This window comes from Eurosta solidaginis, chromosome 4 (assembly GCF_040869045.1).
Source record: "Eurosta solidaginis isolate ZX-2024a chromosome 4, ASM4086904v1, whole genome shotgun sequence".
Taxonomy (NCBI): Eukaryota; Metazoa; Arthropoda; class Insecta; order Diptera; family Tephritidae; genus Eurosta; species Eurosta solidaginis.
In genome coordinates, this window is record NC_090322.1 from 117,016,940 (window position 1) to 117,036,037 (window position 19,098).

The 19,098-nt window shown below is 42.2% G+C and overlaps 1 protein-coding gene across 1 annotated transcript in view; it reads left to right on the top strand.

Annotated features, from left to right (window-relative positions):
- Positions 1–19,098, top strand: part of LOC137250187 (lanC-like protein 3 homolog) — a 260,066-nt gene that overhangs the window by 234,004 nt on the left and 6,964 nt on the right. The gene's annotated exons all lie outside the window — the stretch shown is intronic.

Below are 19,098 nucleotides of genomic sequence, written 5' to 3' on the forward strand. Positions count from 1 at the left end.
AGCGGAATATCAGATATGGGTTGCTGTGATGGTAAATTTTTTTGACCGAATTTAGTATGAAAATCTAGTGCACCTATATGGGTCCTACAGAAAATTATAAAAAAGTCTTGAATTGGGGATCTGAGGACGCGTAGTTATTCCAGTATTAAGAATACAAACACGGGTGCTAAGTTTTTCTGCCCGTTCAAAAGTTCTACGCGAAAAACGGTTTGAAACCGAGGGCGACTGCAATAAGCCGTCCAAAAATGTAGAAAGAGAAATGAAAAGAGGCGTTTTGTCCTGCTATCAATAGTCCAAAGGCGAAAAAGTATTCGAATTATTGGAAGCGAGGCAAAAACGCGTCTATTAATACTTCCCCCAACGGTTTGGGTCATATTTTAGCAATCGTCCCCGGTAATAAAGTATCACAATTTGCTAATTAAAATTGTCCAAAACATATGGATTTTAAAGAGAGATGTAATTAAGTGCTCGTTTGAAAGTAAATAAAGATATTTCTTTGTAATTTGACATTAAAAATTTTACGCAGTTTTCGTTAGCTGCTACTACACTTTTCTTGGACCTAAGAAGTACAACAGTGCCAAATAGCTTCCACAAAAAAAACGAACGAGAACAAGCATTTTATCAGGTGAGCGTGGCTGTGTATGTTCGGTCTGCTAAATATTGTCACGGATATTAGCATCACTAAATTATCCCATCACTAAGGCGATGCTAAGGCCATGCCAAGCAGTATTTACGTTAATAATTAAATCAAGTATACACATATATAAGGCAGCCCAGAGAGATGTCACACACAGATGCATTTACTTATATGCCTATGTGCGCGCGAGAGACTGTAAACTACAAACATTAACATCAATAATTCAATCCTTATGTATCTAATAAACGAATAAATAATTACGTCTACACATATGTACGTATACGAGCAGCGGAGCGGCAATGCACAAACACATGCATATATCTTATCTGAGTTGTCACAAGAGAGAGCAATAATTTGTGCACGTAGTTGTGGCTGGCGATTTTGTAGCCGAAACAACTAGTAAGTTCTGGAAATCGAAGAGCCTAGAAGTATGCAGCGTAAACTATAAAAGCGTGGCAAGCGAGTAAGAAGTAATTCAGTTTGATTTGAGTTGTCAAGCAGTTTGATTAAGACGATATCTAGCGAGCAATAGCAGTGTTATTTTGAATAGTAGAGTTTCATTGAGCTATCAATCAGTGTGGTTATTAAGCAAGCTATTCGTTGCACAGTTTGTTATTGTGAAGTACTTTAATAAAGGCCATTTTGCATTATTACAAATTGGAGTTATTTATTCAACAGTTTAGTGATTCGAACTTAGCAGAGGATTGCAAATAAGAGGATTTGCAAGCAAATTCGTTACAATTGGTGTCAGAAGAGGAATTATTGAATAAATTCTAGAGGACAACAAGGACATGGCAAAGTTAAGTGAATTGAAGATCCCGCAACTGAAGAAGGAATTGGGGAGCCGTGGATTGAATACAAGCGGCGTTAAACTCAAACTTCAGGCACGGCTACGAGAAGCAATGGAAGCAGAAGGAATTGATGTGGAAGAGCATGTCTTTCATCTTGATGGCGAGGAGACAACAAAAATTGAAGAGAAAAATGAAACACCGCAGACAATGGCGAAAACAGACCTGAACATGATATTGGCTGCAATATCGGCACAAATGTCCGAAATGTCATCACAAATATCTACCAACATGTCATCACAACTGGAAGAACAAAAGACATATATGGCAACCCAACTGAAAGAACAAGAGACACGAATAACAGTACAACTAGAAGCAAAAGAGGCGCGTATATCATCAAAACTCGAAGCGCGCATGGACGAAAAAATAATGCAGTTTGAAGAAAAATTCGAGGCAGAGGTGGATGCGTTGAGAGGTCGTATACAGGAGTTTGCTTCAGATGTTGAAAGGTTGGCTCATCTCGCAAATGCGGACGCACCCGTGGAATACACCGAGAGGGTAAAAATCCAGAGTTTTATAAATGGCATACGAGACGTGGAAACGAAGCGAGCTACATACGCGAACCCAAAACTGACATTTGCTGAAACGGTATCACATGCATTGACCCAGGAAACTGCCTCCCTATTAAGTAAACCAGCATATAAGGCTCATCGTGTAGAAGTAGAAAGGCCAGAATGGGTAGACACAATTTTGGAAGCACTGAAGGGATCACAACAGAAAAATGCCGGAGTTATTAAATGTGTCAAGTACGGCAACCCAGGTCATATTGCACGACATTGCAGCACCGGTCCCAATAGCTCCAACAATGTGGGTGGCCGTAAACGCAGAGCTGAAGGAGATGAGCAAATCTCCAAGTCCACTCAATCGTTAAACTAAAGCGAGTCAGCCGCAAGGGGCGACAGCTGGCTCCCTCAATTGAATGCCCCATAATCTCTATCTCACAAATTGGAAGAAGGTCAAACAATCTTACTGTCGGAGGACATGTGGATGGAAAGGAACGTTTACTGACTGTAGATACGGGTGCATCTCATTCCATCATTCGAGCGGATTTAGTCAACAAGAAGATAACACCATTGCGTGGAGCAAGATTGCGTACAGCCACTGGAGAAGACAGCACGGTTCTAGGAGTAGTATCATGTGAAGTCGCAATTGGGAACGTCATGGTAGTACACAATTTTATAGTGGCAGAGATTGTTGATGAAATCATAATTGGAGTGGACTTCTTAATCGACCAGGGCATCAAGATCGACATGCAAAGCAAGACGATGCGATATAAGAACATGGATGTACCACTTAATTTCGGCTACGAGAGAGACTACAGCAGTAAACGAGTGCTGGTGGAAGAGAGTCAGCGAATACCACCAAAATCCGAAGCAGTCATCTGGGCAAAGGTTGATAGAGATTGTGGGACAAACAAATTGTGGGTTGTCGAAGCAGCAAACAAATCAGCACTGAACATACTTGTAGGAAAAACCCTGGCTATGACAAAACAAGATGGACGTGTTCCGGTAAGAGTACTCAATGAGTTCAATTCACCACTCAAACTGACTAAAGGAGCTATTTTGGGAAGATGCCAAGAGGCTGAAGTAGTTATTAACTGTGAACAGCTCCAGGAACACGTTTCAGCTAGTAATACTAATCTTTCAAATGACATCACGGCATGGACGCAGGGGCTAGAGGAAGCATATCAGAGTAAGGCAAAATAACTGCTCCTAAAGTACGCGAACATATTTGACCAGGATGGTTCTAAACCAGGCCGCAACAACGTTGTGAAACATCAAATTGACACTGGAGATGCGAGGCCGATCCGTCAAGCTCCACGTAGTGTTCCACTGGCGAAGCGGCAAGTTGTGAGTCAAATTATACAAGAAATGAGCGACAGCGGCGTCATCGAACCATCAGCTAGTCCCTGGAGCTCGCCGGTAGTACTTGTAAAGAAGAAGGATGGAAAAATGAGGTTTTGCGTGGACTACCGGAAGTTGAATGACGTTATGAAAAAGGATAGCTACCCATTGCCAAGAATTGACGACACTCTGGACTCGCTCTCTGGTACGAAATGGTTTTCCACACTGGACTTGAAAAGCGGCTACTGGCAAGTGGAGCTAAAGGAGGAAGACAAAGAGAAAACAGCCTTCAGCGTCGGAGATGGTCTTTGGCAATTTACAGTAATGCCCTTTGGACTATGTAATGCACCAGCTACTTTCGAGAGACTCATGGATCAGGTATTGAAAGGACTACATTGGAAAACATGCTTGGTGTACCTGGACGACATCATCGTATTGGGCAAGAATTTCGATGAACATCTTAAGAACTTGGAGGAAGTTTTCCAAAGAATAGCTGGCGCTGGTCTGAAGTTAAGTCTAAAAAAGTGTGCGCTGTTTAAAAAGGAAGTAAACTATTTGGGTCACAAGGTAACGACAGAGGGCATCTGCACTGCGAACGAAAAGATAGAGGCTGTAAAGGATTGGCCAAGACCACAGAACCTACATGAATTAAGAAGTTTCCTTGGGCTGTGCACATATTACCGCCGATTTGTACAAAATTTTTCCAGCGTAGCCCATAGCCTCCATGAGCTTACAAGAAAAAATAAAGCTTTTGAATGGAAGAAGGAGCAAGAAGTGGCTTTCCAAACATTGAAGGAGCGTTTGTGCACTGCCCCAATGTTAGCATATCCGATTCCAGGAGCAACATTTATTCTAGATACAGATGCGAGTGGATATGCTATAGGAGGCGTTTTATCACAACTGGTCGATGGACAGGAGAAGGTAGTTGCATATTACAGCCGTTCGATTGGAAAACCAGAGAGGAACTACTGCGTTACGCGGAGAGAGCTGTTGGCATTGGTAGAGTGCGTTAAACATTTTCACAAATACCTCAACGGCCAGCGATTCCGTGTCAGGACAGATCACGCAGCTTTAAAATGGCTACTGCAGTTCCGTAATCCGGAAAGACAATTGGCACCGTGGATCGAGCGACTACAAAGCTATGACTTTTCCATTGAGCATCGAAAAGGTAGTACCCATGGAAATGCCGATGCAATGTCACGAAGACCATGTAGTTTGGAATGCAAGCACTGTTCAAAAGCCGAGGCTAAAGAAGACATTATAGATGTCCGGCTAATGTCTATAACATGTACAGATGAATGGGACAAGGAACAGCTAAGAAAGTGCCAGCTAGAAGATGCAGATCTGTCACGTGTTATGCAAGGGCTCGAACGAAATGAAAGACCAAACAGAGAAGAGATGTCAGCAGAGAGTCCCATTGCGAAGTCATATTGGGCACAGTGGAACAGTTTAGAATTGATATCCGGTTGCCTTCATCGAGTATGGGAGAGTGAGGATGGTAAATACAAGAATAAACTGATAGTTGTTCCCAGAAAGAGGATTCCTGATGTGCTCAGCGAGCTGCATAATGGTCCAAGCTGAGGTCATCTTGGAATCACGAAGACGCTCGAGAAGATTAAACAGAGATTATATTGGGTTGGTTGCCGTCAGTCGGTCACTGAGTGGATTGCGAACTGCGAGGTTTGCAGCAGAGCGAAGGGGCCCAGAACACGAAGTCATGGCCAGATGAAGCAATATAACTCAGGTGCGCCAGGTGAAAGGATCGCTATGGATGTCGCCGGTCCATTTTCTACTAGCAACGGCGGAAACAAATATGTACTGGTAGTTATGGATTATTTCAGCAAATGGCCAGAGGTATACCCAATCCCAAATCAAGAAGCGGAAACGGTAGCAGAAGTGTTTATAAACAATTGGGTTGCAAGGTATGGTGTACCAATGGAGTTACATTCTGACCAAGGCAGGAATTTCGAATCAGCTGTGTTCCAGGAAATGTGTAAGTCATTGGGCATTCGAAAAACACGGACAACTGCATTGCATCCTCAATCCGATGGTATGGTAGAACGATTCAATAGAACATTGGAGGAGCACTTAAGGAAAGTAGTGGACAAGTACCATAAAGAATGGGATACCCGCATACCATTATTCTTGATGGCTTACCGATCAGCAGTGCATGAGACAACGGGCCAAACCCCTGCAAAAGTATTTTTTGGCAATGACCTTAGACTGCCAGCTGATTTGAAGTTTGGGATAGATGCCAATGCGGAGAGAAATGTCAGGAAATCCACTAGTGATTTGGAAGAAGAGCTAAGAGAAATACATGATCTGATAAGGCAACGAACAAAGATTATGAGTGACAAGATGAAAGCCAGATATGATAAAGCAATTAATTCAGAAGGTTTTCAAGAAGGAGATTTGGTGCTGTTATACAACCCACAACGTAAAAAAGGTTTGTCCCCGAAATTGCAGTGTAATTGGGAAGGCCCATACAAAGTTGTAAAACGGATCAACGATGTAGTGTACCGCATACAGACCATCGGTAAACCACGAACCAAAATGAAGGTGGTCCATTTGGAAAGGCTAGCAACGTTTAGATCGAAAGATTTGTCTGATCGGGACGATCAGACTTAGGTGGAGGGCAGTGTCACGGATATTAGCATCACTAAATTATCCCATCACTAAGGCGATGCTAAGGCCATGGCAAGCAGTATTTACGTTAATAATTAAATCAAGTATACACATATATAAGGCAGCCCAGAGAGATGTCACACACAGATGCATTTACTTATATGCCTATGTGCGCGCGAGAGACTGTAAACTACAAACATTCACATCAATAATTCAATCTTTATGTATCTACATAAACGAATAAATAATTGCGTCTACACATATGTACGTATACGAGCAGCGGAGCGGCAATGCACAAACACATGCATATATCTTATCTGAGTTGTCACAAGAGAGAGCAATAATTTGTGCACGTAGTTGTGGCTGGCGATTTTGTAGCCGAAACAACTAGTAAGTTCTGGAAATCGAAGAGCCTAGAAGTATGCAGCGTAAACTATAAAAGCGTGGCAAGCGAGTGAGAAGTAATTCAGTTTGATTTGAGTTGTCAAGCAGTTTGATTAAGACGATATCTAGCGAGCAATAGCAGTGTTATTTTGAATAGTAGAGTTTCATTGAGCTATCAATCAGTGTGGTTATTAAGCAAGCTATTCGTTGCACAGTTTGTTATTGTGAAGTACTTTAATAAAGGCCATTTTGCATTATTACAAATTGGAGTTATTTATTCAACAGTTTAGTGATTCGAACTTAGCAGAGGATTGCAAATAAGAGGATTTGCAAGCAAATTCGTTACAATATCCTACTTGTAGACCTGTACTATGATTAAAAACTATGGTGTTAATATGCTTTGTGTTTTGTAGAAATATATTTATTAAATTAACGAAAGTATATAAACTAATATAATGATTTGAAAAGTTATTAAATTATGTTGACTTGAATTGTGGTTTGGCTTGTGTTTGTAGTGGTTTGGTTTAATTTGGTTTGCGTTGCGGGTTTGTGTGCTTTACAATTGTATTGGCTCCCCCCGGGATTCACTAACCATCAGTCCAGCTAGGCGTATTGCTGGTCGCTTCAATATGCCTCCGCTTGTCTTTACTTCGGCAACTCGTACTTGACCGTCATCAGTATTGTAGACCTTAATAACCCTTCCCCCTCTGACACTGGCTTCGTAGTTGTATCGGATCATACATAATAACGAGATCATTTACTTGCAAAGGGGATGTATTCTCGTGCGCTGTATGAGTTGAGGTAAGTATTGAGTGGTCCAGCGGTTCCATAGGCGGTCTTTCAAATTTGGTATCCAATATTTTTGGCGCACGGCGTTAACGGTTATAGCGAAGTTCTGGTGGTGATTCTGCTCGTGGCGATTTTGCACAATCAAGGCTGATACAATGTGCGGGAAAATTTTAAAATAGCACCCCCCGAGTTCAGGGTAAATCTTGGTATCAAATTAAAGAGGGAGTTGTCCCGATCACAAATATATATATTTTAAAGTGCGCAAACTTATAATTTAAAAGTTATTTGTTGCTAAAGTTTGCAAATTTAGCAAATTTCTATAACACTTTAAATTACAATTTACACATCTTTCAAAACCTTAATCCACATACATATCTATATAAATTGGCAACGATAAACTTAAATTGCATTTTTGTATATTTCACATTTCATTTTTGCATTGTTTTTACTTATTATAAATGTTTTTATTAAATCAATCGCCCTTTTTTAGCAACATGCATTTTTATATATATTTTATTTATTTATATTTTATTTATTTATATATATATTTTATTGATGACATTATAAAGCTGTGCTGCCACATAAACAAAAAAAAAAAAAACAAATATAAATATTACCTTACCACCTTTCAGTTAACAAAGAAAAAGGAAAATGTATATTTTTGCTACTCATTTTGAAAAGTTGAAAGACCTTTCTGCGTAGGCGGCCTTCGGTGTTGGATCGGCTAACATAACCATAAACATAAGAGTTATAAGGTAATATCAGCTCGTTCACGAATGCAAAAAAGAGATTTTTCAAATTTTTGGTAAATAAAGACTAGAAAAGTTAAAGATATATATACATCAGATGAAAGGTATTTTTATGAGCTATTTTTCGATTCTGCACTTGTTCCGTTTTTTAGATGTGGTAGCACAGATTTGTAATGTCATAAAATATATATACGTATACACATATAAAAGTTGTATAGAAATTTGCAAACTTTAACAACAAATAACTTTTAAATTATAAGTTTGCGCACTTTAAAATATGTATATTTGTGATCGGGAGAACTCTCTCTTTCATTTGATACCAAGTTAAATCCCGAAATTGGAGGGTGCTAAACTAAATCGCTGCCCAATATGGTTTGGCGGCAATATAATTGGGCGTCGCGCTTCAATTGGCAGATACGATGCTTCATTGATGCGCCCACTGAATCGTAATATTCCGATTTGGTCTAAGACGGGCGACAACTTATATATTGAGCTTTGTTTCGACAACTTACGTGACGCTGACAGATCTGCAATTTCATTCGAATACCTTTCTCGTTGTACGTTAAATGAATGATGTGTTCGGCTTGCTCCAACTCGACGACTGTGAGCCCTGATGGCTGACGTGATGGTGCATTCTGTTTCCGACGAAATAAAGCTTTTGCTCTTATGACCCATGCTATCGTACGTTTTAGTTTTGTAAATGAATTGAATTTAGCGAATTCGATGAATGTGTTGCTAGGCTTGACGAGTAGTAAACAATGAGACTTAACTTCCTCCGGTAGAACGGCTGGTGAATTAACAATGTTCTTTGGCCAATACATATTGTCGAGATTCAAAAATGCCGGACCCCTCGCCCAACAGCTGTTTCTGTCGAACTTTGGTGTTCTTGACGGACGAGTTGCTACGTCGGCAGGCTTTTGGCAAGTGGGTACCCATCTCCACTGGTCTTGTGATGTTGTGCAAGGGACTTCGGCGATACGGTGAGCGAAAAATGCTTTGTACTTTTCGAAGAGTTGAGCCACTGCAAAACGGTTTGGGAGTCACTCCATAACGTTACTCTGGCGGCAGCAAATGTGTGGCATTCGCGAATCAACTTTAATATTCATGTTTCCAACACGGCGGCCTGAAGCTCCAGCCTAGGTATGGATAGTAGCTTTAACGGTGCCGTACGAGTTTTGCCAATTATGTAGCTGATATTTATTTCGCTATAGTGCACAACGCGTCACATTGTGTCACATTACGTAATTCTTGCCACCAACGAAACCATTTGCTGCTTAGATCCGGTAGCAGTTCTTCATCCCAAGCGATCTCACGTTTCCAAGTCTCCTGAATTAGAAGTTTAGTAAAAATTAAATAATCACACAACATACCAAAAGGATCAAAACTGCCATCACTATTCGTAGAAGTTCCCTCTTGGTCGGTGCACGCTTTCCGTCAAGTACATCCGTTGGAACACGATGGAATTTTGTATGAAATTCGAACGCGTCATCTTTCGTGTTCCAGAACAGCCCGAGGACCTTGTCAGAATCGTTGCGTTCCATGTTGACTGTTTCTCTGATAGTTGACGACGTTTTGTTCAAGGCTTCTTCAACCTCTATGCAATTGGAAATAAAGTTCAGCAATTCAAACCCCGCTTTCTGGATGACTTAAACAATGTCCTAGCTAATCTGTATGGCTTGCTGTGGCGTGTCGAAACTGGCAAATAAATCATCGAAGTAGTGCTTGTTGATTATTGTTGGTGCGGCATCAGGGAAACGGGCTTGGTAGTCTTCGGCGTTTTTATTTTTTATGTATTCGGCAATGCACGGTTTTTTTTTTAACATATTCTTCAATTGGCTTAGTGGCATCACCATCCCGCCACAAATAGTGTTGGGCATACTGATCGGATGCGCGTATCTTTATCTGTGAAAACATTTCACGTATGTCGGCGGACACTCCTATTCGGCCCTGGCGAAATTCAAGTAGCACCCTTAGCAACGGCTGTGCTTGATCGGGCCCTTTTAAAAGAGTTGAGTTCAGCGATATGTTTTCTACTTCGGCAGCGGCATCAAAAACGATTCTCAATTTTTCAGGCTTATTTCGATTATGGACCGCAAAGTGGGGCAAGTACCAGGCGTGCGGATGAGTCCGACCGACCTCGTCGCTGGTTAGTTTTCTGGCATAACCTTTCTCTACGTATTTTTCCATCTATTTCTTATATCGCTCACCGAATTTTTTGTTACTTTTAATTTGTCTCTCGACTGACATTAGGCGTCTTTCAGCCATTGCCCTGCTACAAGGCAAATTCGGTGGGTACTTTTTCCATAGTAACCCACATTCGAACCTCTCACCGACTCTTCTAGTGGTTCGCTCCAGAATTGAACGCGCTAGTTTGTCGTCTTCCGATTCTAGTTTGAGGGGTGTTGAATTGGTGCCAAAGCTGTCGGTTGCGAAATACTCTTCGACTAGAGCATGTAGCTGTTGATCTTCTTTGATAAGTAAAACTCGACTGACTGTTGAAGGTTATTGAATCGGACCGTAAGCGACCCATCCTAGTGGGGTTTTGATTGCTAGCGGATTATCAATGCCAGCTTTAACGACTGTAGACATGGCGCCTAGATACGCGTGTTTCAACCCAATTAGCAATACCGGCTTTGAAGCAAAATAATTTATAAGTGGCAAGTGCTTCAAATGTGGAAAATCCTCTTTTTTCAACGACTGCACAGGCAAGTTTAGATCTTTTACGGTAAAAACGTCTCTCAAAACATATTTGGTTTTGTCTAGGCGGTTTTCTATTTCAACGTTTAATTTTAGCGAACGCTCGGTGACTACCTTGTCGTCATACCACTGAAGCGTTAGTGGGTGAGCTTTACCTTTGGCCCCAATTTCTTTTGCAACCTTTTCTTCCATTATTGATATTGAGGATCCTTCATCAAACATTGCTAACACTGCTTTCGGCTTTGGCCATGCCGAAATGTGGCAAGAAAGCCATTGTGGTCCGTGCCACCAAAGTGGGGACCCTATCAAATCATGCGGCTTGCAACCACGTGTGCCAAGATCAGCAGGGTTGTCTTGGCTAGGTACATGGTGCCAGGTACCGCTAGGAATATTTTCTCGAATTTGAGAGGTACGGTTGGCCACATAAGTTTTCCAGGTCGATGGAGATTTTTCTAGCCAGGCTAGTGAAATCTCAGAATCTAACCATAAGAATGTGTTGCATTCTTGTAAGTCGAGCTGGTTTTGAACAGTTGAAGCCAGTTTGGCGAGGAGGACTGCACCACATAGCTCTAAGCGGGGTAAGCTTATAGTTTTTATGGGGGCAACTTTGCCTTTCGCAACCAAAAGAGAAGATTTTATTTGGTTGCCCACTTATGTGCGGATGTAAATCGCTGCGCAATATGCTTTTTCCGAGGCATCACAGAACCCGTGGATTTGGGTACCTTGCCCTGGAACAACACGTTATAAAGGTTTCGATTTCGTTTAATCTTTGGAAAATAGAGATTAAATGCGGACAGGTATTTTAATTTTGTTAAAACTATAACACTTCAACGGCCACCGTGGTGTGATGGTAGCGTGCTCCGCCTATCACACCGTATGCCCTGGGTTCGCACCCCGGGCAAAGCAACATCAAAATTTTAGAAATAAGGTTTTTCAATTAGAAGAAAATTTTTCTAAGCGCTGTACATTATAAATGTGTATATTAGACTGGGTCGATTTATTAACCGATATCGCGCCATTGAATTTTCGATAGGATTTGGGCTCAGTAAAAAAAGTTCCACTACGCATAACCAAAAAAATAATTTTCGAGCCTGTAAAAAAAATGACGAAAGGGTAAATTTTTCGACCAAAACACTCCCCAAAACCCAAAAAATAATATTTTTAAAAAACCGTTATCGCCAACGTTTTTACAACAGTTTTTTGAAGAAAAATAATAATTTTTGGGGTGTGTTTTGGTCGAAAAATTTACCCTTTCGTCATTTTTTTTTTTTTGCAGGCCCGAAAATTATTTTTTTGGGCATGCGTAGTGGAACTGTTTTTGTCCTGAGCCCAAGTCCTATCGAAAAATCGATGGCACGATATCGGTTAACTTTCGTCCATACAAATCGACCCAGGTTAGTGTATATATATATGCTTATGGCACGTTAAAACAGGAGCGCGTCCGCGATTGCCGCTTGTTAGTACTTGTCTAGCGAATGGAATCTTGTTCATGCGCGATGTTAGTGGTGGGTGTTCGTTGGCGCCTTTCCACCGCCGCGAGCGGCTGCGCATAGGAATTTCGCCGCGGTCTGAATATTGTTGGAGGCGGCTTAAACAGTTAAACTAAAGCGAGTCAGCCGCAAGAGGCGACAGCTGGCTCCCGCAATTAAATGCCCCATAATCTCTGTCTCGCAAATTGGAAGAAGGTCAAGCAATCTTACTGTCGTAGGACATGTGGATTGAAAGTAACGTTTACTGACTGTAGATACGGGTGCATCTCATTCCATAATTCGATCAGATTTAGTCAACAAGAAGATAATACAATTGCTTGGAGCAAGATTACCTACAGCCACGGGAGAGGACAGCCAGGTAATTGGAGAAGTGGCATGTGAAATAGCAACCGGTAACGTCACGGTACTAAACAATTTTATAGTGGCGGAGATTGTTGATGAAATCATAATTGGGGTGTACTTCTTAATCGACCAAGGCATCAAGATCGATATGCAAAGCAAGACGATGCGATATAAGATCATGGATGTGCCACATAATTTCGCCTACGAGAGAGGCTACAGTAGTAAATGAGTGCTGGTGGAAGAGAGGCAGCAAATACCACCAAAATCGGAAGCAGCCGTCTGGGCAAAGGTTGATGGAGATTGCGGAACAAACAAATTGTGGGTTGTCGAAGCAGCAAGCAAATTAACACCGAACGTACTTGTAGGAAAAACCCTGGCTATGACAAAACAAGATGGACATATTCCGGTAAGAGTACTCAATGAGTTCAAGTCACCACTCAAACTGACCAAAGGAGTTATATTGGGAAGATGCCAAGAGGCTGAAATAGTTATTAACTGTGAACAGCTCCAGGAAAACGTTTCAAATAGCAAGATTAGTCTTTCAAATGACATCACGGCATGGACGGAGGGGCTAGAGGAAGACTATCAGAGTAAGGCAAAACAGCTGATCGTAAAGTACGCAAACATATTTGACCAAGATGGCTTCAAACCAGGCCGCACCAACGTTGTGAAACATCAAATGGACACTGGAGATGCGAGGCCGATCCGTCAAGCTCCTCGTAGTATTCCACTGGCGAAGCGGGAAGTGGTGAGTGAAATCATACAAGAAATGGGCGACAGCGGCATAATCGAACAATCAGCTAGTCCATGGAGCTCACCGGTGGTACTTGTGAAGAAGAAGGATGGAAAAATGAGGTTTTGCGTGGACTACCGTAATGTCACGGATATTAGCATCACTAAATTATCCCATCACTAAGGCGATGCTAAGGCCATGCCAAGCAGTATTTACGTTAATAAAAAAATCAAGTATACACATATATAAGGCAGCCCAGAGAGATGTCACACACAGATGCATTTACTTATATGCCTATGTGCGCGCGAGAGACTGTAAACTACAAACATTCACATCAATAATTCAATCTTTATGTATCTACATAAACGAATAAATAATTGCGTCTACACATATGTACGTATATGAGCAGCGGAGCGGCAATGCACAAACACATGCATATATCTTATCTGAGTTGTCACAAGAGAGAGCAATAATTTGTGCACGTAGTTGTGGCTGGCGATTTTGTAGCCGAAACAACTAGTAAGTTCTGGAAATCGAAGAGCCTAGAAGTATGCAGCGTAAACTATAAAAGCGGGGCAAGCGAGTAAGAAGTAATTCAGTTTGAGTTGAGCTATCAATCAGTTTGATTAAGCACGCGATCTGGCGGCCAATAGTAGAGTTTCATTTGAGTTATCAATCAGTTTGGTTATTAAGCCAGCGAGTAGCAAAGTATAAGTGTTATTGTGAAGTACTTTAATAAATGCCATTTTTCCATTATTCAATATTGGAGTTATTTATTCAACAGTTTAGTGATTCGAACTTAGCAGAGGATTGCAAATACGAGGATTTGCAAGTAAATTCGTTACAATTGGTGTCAGAAGAGGAATTGTTGAATAAATTCCAGAAGACAGCAAGGACATGGCAAAGTTCAATGAATTAAAGATCCAGCAACTGAAGAAGGAGTTGGAGAGCCGTGGATTGAATACAAGCGGCGTTAAACTCGAACTTCAGGCACGGCTACGAGAGGCAATGGAAGCAGAAGGAATTGATGTGGAAGAGTATGTCTTTCACCTTGATGGCGAGGAGACAACAAAAATTGAAGAGAAAAACGAAACATCGCAGACGATTACCAGCACAGACTTGAACATGATATTGGCTGCAATATCTGCACAAACATCGACAGTAGCATCAATGTCGTCGCAATTGGCATCCCAACTGGAAGCGCAAGAGGCACGTATAACAGAAATGTCATCGCAAATATCCACCAACATGTCATCTCAACTGGAAGAACAGAAGACATATATGGCATCACAATTGGAAGAACAGAAAACACACATGGCGTCACAAATTGCAGAACAATTAAAAGAACAAGAGGCACGCATAACATTACAGCTCGAAGCACAAGAAGAACGTATCTCAACAAAGCTGGAGGCACAGGAAACAAAATTCTCATCGCAGCTGGAGGCTGTTAGTGAACGACAAAATAAAGTGGAGGCCGAGATGGATGCTTTGAAAGATCGGATTCAGGAGTTACAATTGAACCGTCCAATCACTTCAACGTCTACTCTAAAGGTAAAATCCCCAACGTTTGATGGTTCTGTTCCATTCCAGGTATTTAAGCTCCAATTTGAGAAGACGTCGACAGCGAACAACTGGAATGATGAAGATAAAGTTGCAGTTCTGTTCGTGGCATTGAAAGGGCCAGCAGCCGAAATCCTACAGACGATTCCCGAAGGAGAGCGGAACAACTATGAAGCATTGATGGCCGCTGTCGAGAGACGTTACGGAAGCGAGCATAGGAAACAGATATTCCAAATTGAGTTGCAAAACCGCTACCAAAAAACAAATGAGACATTGCAGGAGTTTGCTTCAGATGTTGAAAGGTTGGCTCATCCCGCAAATGCGGACGCACCCGTGGAATACACCGAGAGGGTAAAAATCCAGAGTTTTATAAATGGCATACGAGACGTGGAAACGAAGCGAGCTACATACGCGAACCCAAAACTGAAATTTGCTGAAACGGTATCACATGCATTGACTCAGAAAACTGCCTCCCTTTTAAGTAAACCAGCATACAAGGCTCATCGTGTAGAAGTAGAAAGGCCAGAATGGGTAGACACAATTTTGGAAGCACTGAAGGGATCACAACAGAAAAATGCCGGAGTTATTAAATGTTTCAAGTGCGGCAACCCAGGTCATATTGCACGACATTGCAGCACCGGTCCCAATAGCTCCAACAATGTGGGTGGCCGTAAACGCAGAGCTGAAGGAGATGAGCAAATCTCCAAGTCCACTCAATCGTTAAACTAAAGCGAGTCAGCCGCAAGGGGCGACAGCTGGCTCCCTCAATTGAATGCCCCATAATCTCTATCTCACAAATTGGAAGAAGGTCAAACAATCTTACTGTCGGAGGACATGTGGATGGAAAGGAACGTTTACTGACTGTAGATACGGGTGCATCTCATTCCATCATTCGAGCGGATTTAGTCAACAAGAAGATAACACCATTGCATGGAGCAAGATTGCGTACAGCCACTGGAGAAGACAGCACGGTTCTAGGAGAAGTATCATGTGAAGTCGCAATTGGGAACGTCACGGTAGTACACAATTTTATAGTGGCAGAGATTGTTGATGAAATCATAATTGGAGTGGACTTCTTAATCGACCAGGGCATCAAGATCGACATGCAAAGCAAGACGATGCGATATAAGAACATGGATGTACCACTTAATTTCGGCTACGAGAGAGGCTACAGCAGTAAACGAGTGCTGGTGGAAGGGAGTCAGCGAATACCACCAAAATCCGAAGCAGTCATGTGGGCAAAGGTTGATGGAGATTGTGGGACAAACAAATTGTGGGTTGTCGAAGCAGCAAACAAATCAGCACTGAACATACTTGTAGGAAAAACCCTGGCTATGACAAAACAAGATGGACGTGTTCCGGTAAGAGTACTCAATGAGTTCAATTCACCACTAAAACTGACTAAAGGAACTATTTTGGGAAGATGCCAAGAGGCTGAAGTAGTTATTAACTGTGAACAGCTCCAGGAACACGTTTCAGCTAGTAATACTAATCTTTCAAATGACATCACGGCATGGACGCAGGGGCTAGAGGAAGCATATCAGAGTAAGGCAAAACAACTGCTCCTAAAGTACGCGAACATATTTGACCAGGATGGTTCTAAACCAGGCCGCACCAACGTTGTGAAACATCAAATTGACACTGGAGATGCGAGGCCGATCCGTCAAGCTCCCCGTAGTGTTCCACTGGCGAAGCGGGAAGTTGTGAGTCAAATTATACAAGAAATGGGCGACATCGGCGTCATCGAACCATCAGCTAGTCCCTGGAGCTCACCGGTAATACTTGTAAAGAAGAAGGATGGAAAAATGAGGTTTTGCGTGGACTACCGGAAGTTGAATGACGTTACGAAAAAGGATAGCTACCCATTGCCAAGAATTGACGACACTCTGGACTCGCTCTCTGGTACGAAATGGTTTTCCACACTGGACTTGAAAAGCGGGTACTGGCAAGTGGAGGTAAAGGAGGAAGACAAAGAGAAAACAGCCTTCAGCGTCGGAGATGGTCTTTGGCAATTTACAGTAATGCCCTTTGGACTATGTAATGCACCAGCTACTTTCGAGAGACTCATGGATCAGGTATTGAAAGGACTACATTGGAAAACATGCTTGGTGTACCTGGACGACATCATCGTATTGGGCAAGAATTTCGATGAACATCTTAAGAACTTGGAGGAAGTTTTCCAAAGAATAGCTGGCGCTGGTCTGAAGTTAAGTCCCAAAAAGTGTGCGCTGTTTAAAAAGGAAGTAAGTTATTTGGGTCACAAGGTAACAACAGAAGGCATCTGCACTGCGAACGGAAAGATAGAGGCTGTAAAGGATTGGCCAAGACCACAGAACCTACATGAATTAAGAAGTTTCCTTGGGCTGTGCACATATTACCGCCGATTTGTACAAAATTTTTCCAGCGTAGCCCATAGCCTCCATGAGCTTACAAGAAAAAATAAAGCTTTTGAATGGAAGAAGGAGCAAGAAGTTGCTTTCCAAACATTGAAGGAGCGTTTGTGCACTGCCCCAATGTTAGCATATCCGATTCCAGGAGCAACATTTATTCTAGATACAGATGCGAGTGGATATGCTATAGGAGGCGTTTTATCACAACTGGTCGATGGACAGGAGAAGGTAGTTGCATATTACAGCCGTTCGTTTGGAAAACCAGAGAGGAACTACTGCGTTACGCGGAGAGAGCTGTTGGCATTGGTAGAGTGCGTTAAACATTTTCACAAATACCCTACGGTCAGCGATTCCGTGTCAGGACAGATCACGCAGCTTTAAAATGGCTACTGCAGTTCCGTAATCCAGAAGGACAATTGGCACGGTGGATCGAGCGACTACAAAGCTATGACTTTTCCATTGAGCATCGAAAAGGTAGTACCCATGGAAATGCCGATGCAATGTCACGAAGACCATGTAGTTTGGAATGCAAGCACTGTTCAAAAGCCGAGGCTAAAGAAGACATTATAGATGTCCGGCTAATGACTATAACATGTACAGATGAATGGGACAAGGAACAGCTAAGAAAGTGCCAGCTAGAAGATGCAGATCTGTCACTTGTTATGCAAGGGCTCGAACGAAATAAAAGACCAAACAGAGAAGAGATGTCAGCAGAGAGTCCCATTGCGAAGTCATATTGGGCACAGTGGAACAGTTTAGAATTGATATCCGGTTGCCTTCATCGAGTATGGGAGAGTGAGGATGGTAAATACAAGAATAAAATGATAGTTGTTCCCAGAAAGAGGATTCCTGATGTGCTCAGAGAGCTGCATAATGGTCCAAGCGGAGGTCATCTTGGAATCACGAAGACGCTCGAGAAGATTAAACAGAGATTCTATTGGGTTGGTTGCCGTCAGTCGGTCACTGAGTGGATTGCGAACTGCGAGGTTTGCAGCAGAGCGAAAGGGCCCAGAACACGAAGTCATGGCCAGATGAAGCAATATAACTCAGGTGCGCCATTTGAAAGGATCGCTATGGATGTCGCCGGTCCATTTCCTACTAGCAACGGCGGAAACAAATATATACTGGTAGTTATGGATTATTTCAGCAAATGGCCAGAGGTATACCCAATCCCAAATCAAGAAGCGGAAACGGTAGCAGAAGTGTTTATAAACAATTGGGTTGCAAGGTATGGTGTACCAATGGAGTTACATTCTGACCAAGGCAGGAATTTCGAATCAGCTGTGTTCCAGGAAATGTGTAAGTCATTGGGCATTCGAAAAACACGGACAACTGCATTGCATCCTCAATCCGATGGTATGGTAGAACGATTCAATAGAACATTGGAGGAGCACTTAAGGAAAGTAGTGGACAAGTACCATAAAGAATGGGATACCCGCATACCATTATTCTTGATGGCTTACCGATCAGCAGTGCATGAGACAACGGGCCAAACCCCTGCAAAAGTAATTTTTGGCAATGACCTTAGACTGCCAGCTGATTTGAAGTTTGGGATAGATGCCAATGCGGAGAGAAATGTCAGGAAATCCACTAGTGATTTGGAAGAAGAGCTAAGAGAAGTACATGATCTGATAAGGCAACGAACAAAGATTATGAGTGACAAGATGAAAGCCAGATATGATAAAGCAATTAATTCAGAAGGTTTTCAGGAAGGAGATTTGGTGCTGTTATACAACCCACAACGTAAAAAAGGTTTGTCCCCGAAATTGCAGTGTAATTGGGAAGGCCCATACAAAGTTGTAAAACGGATCAACGATGTAGTGTACCGCATACAAACCATCGGTAAACCACGAACCAAAATGAAGGTGGTCCATTTGGAAAGGCTAGCAACGTTTAGATCGAGAGATTTGTCTGATCGGGACGATCAGACTTAGGTGGAGGGCAGTGTCACGGATATTAGCATCACTAAATTATCCCATCACTAAGGCGATGCTAAGGCCATGCCAAGCA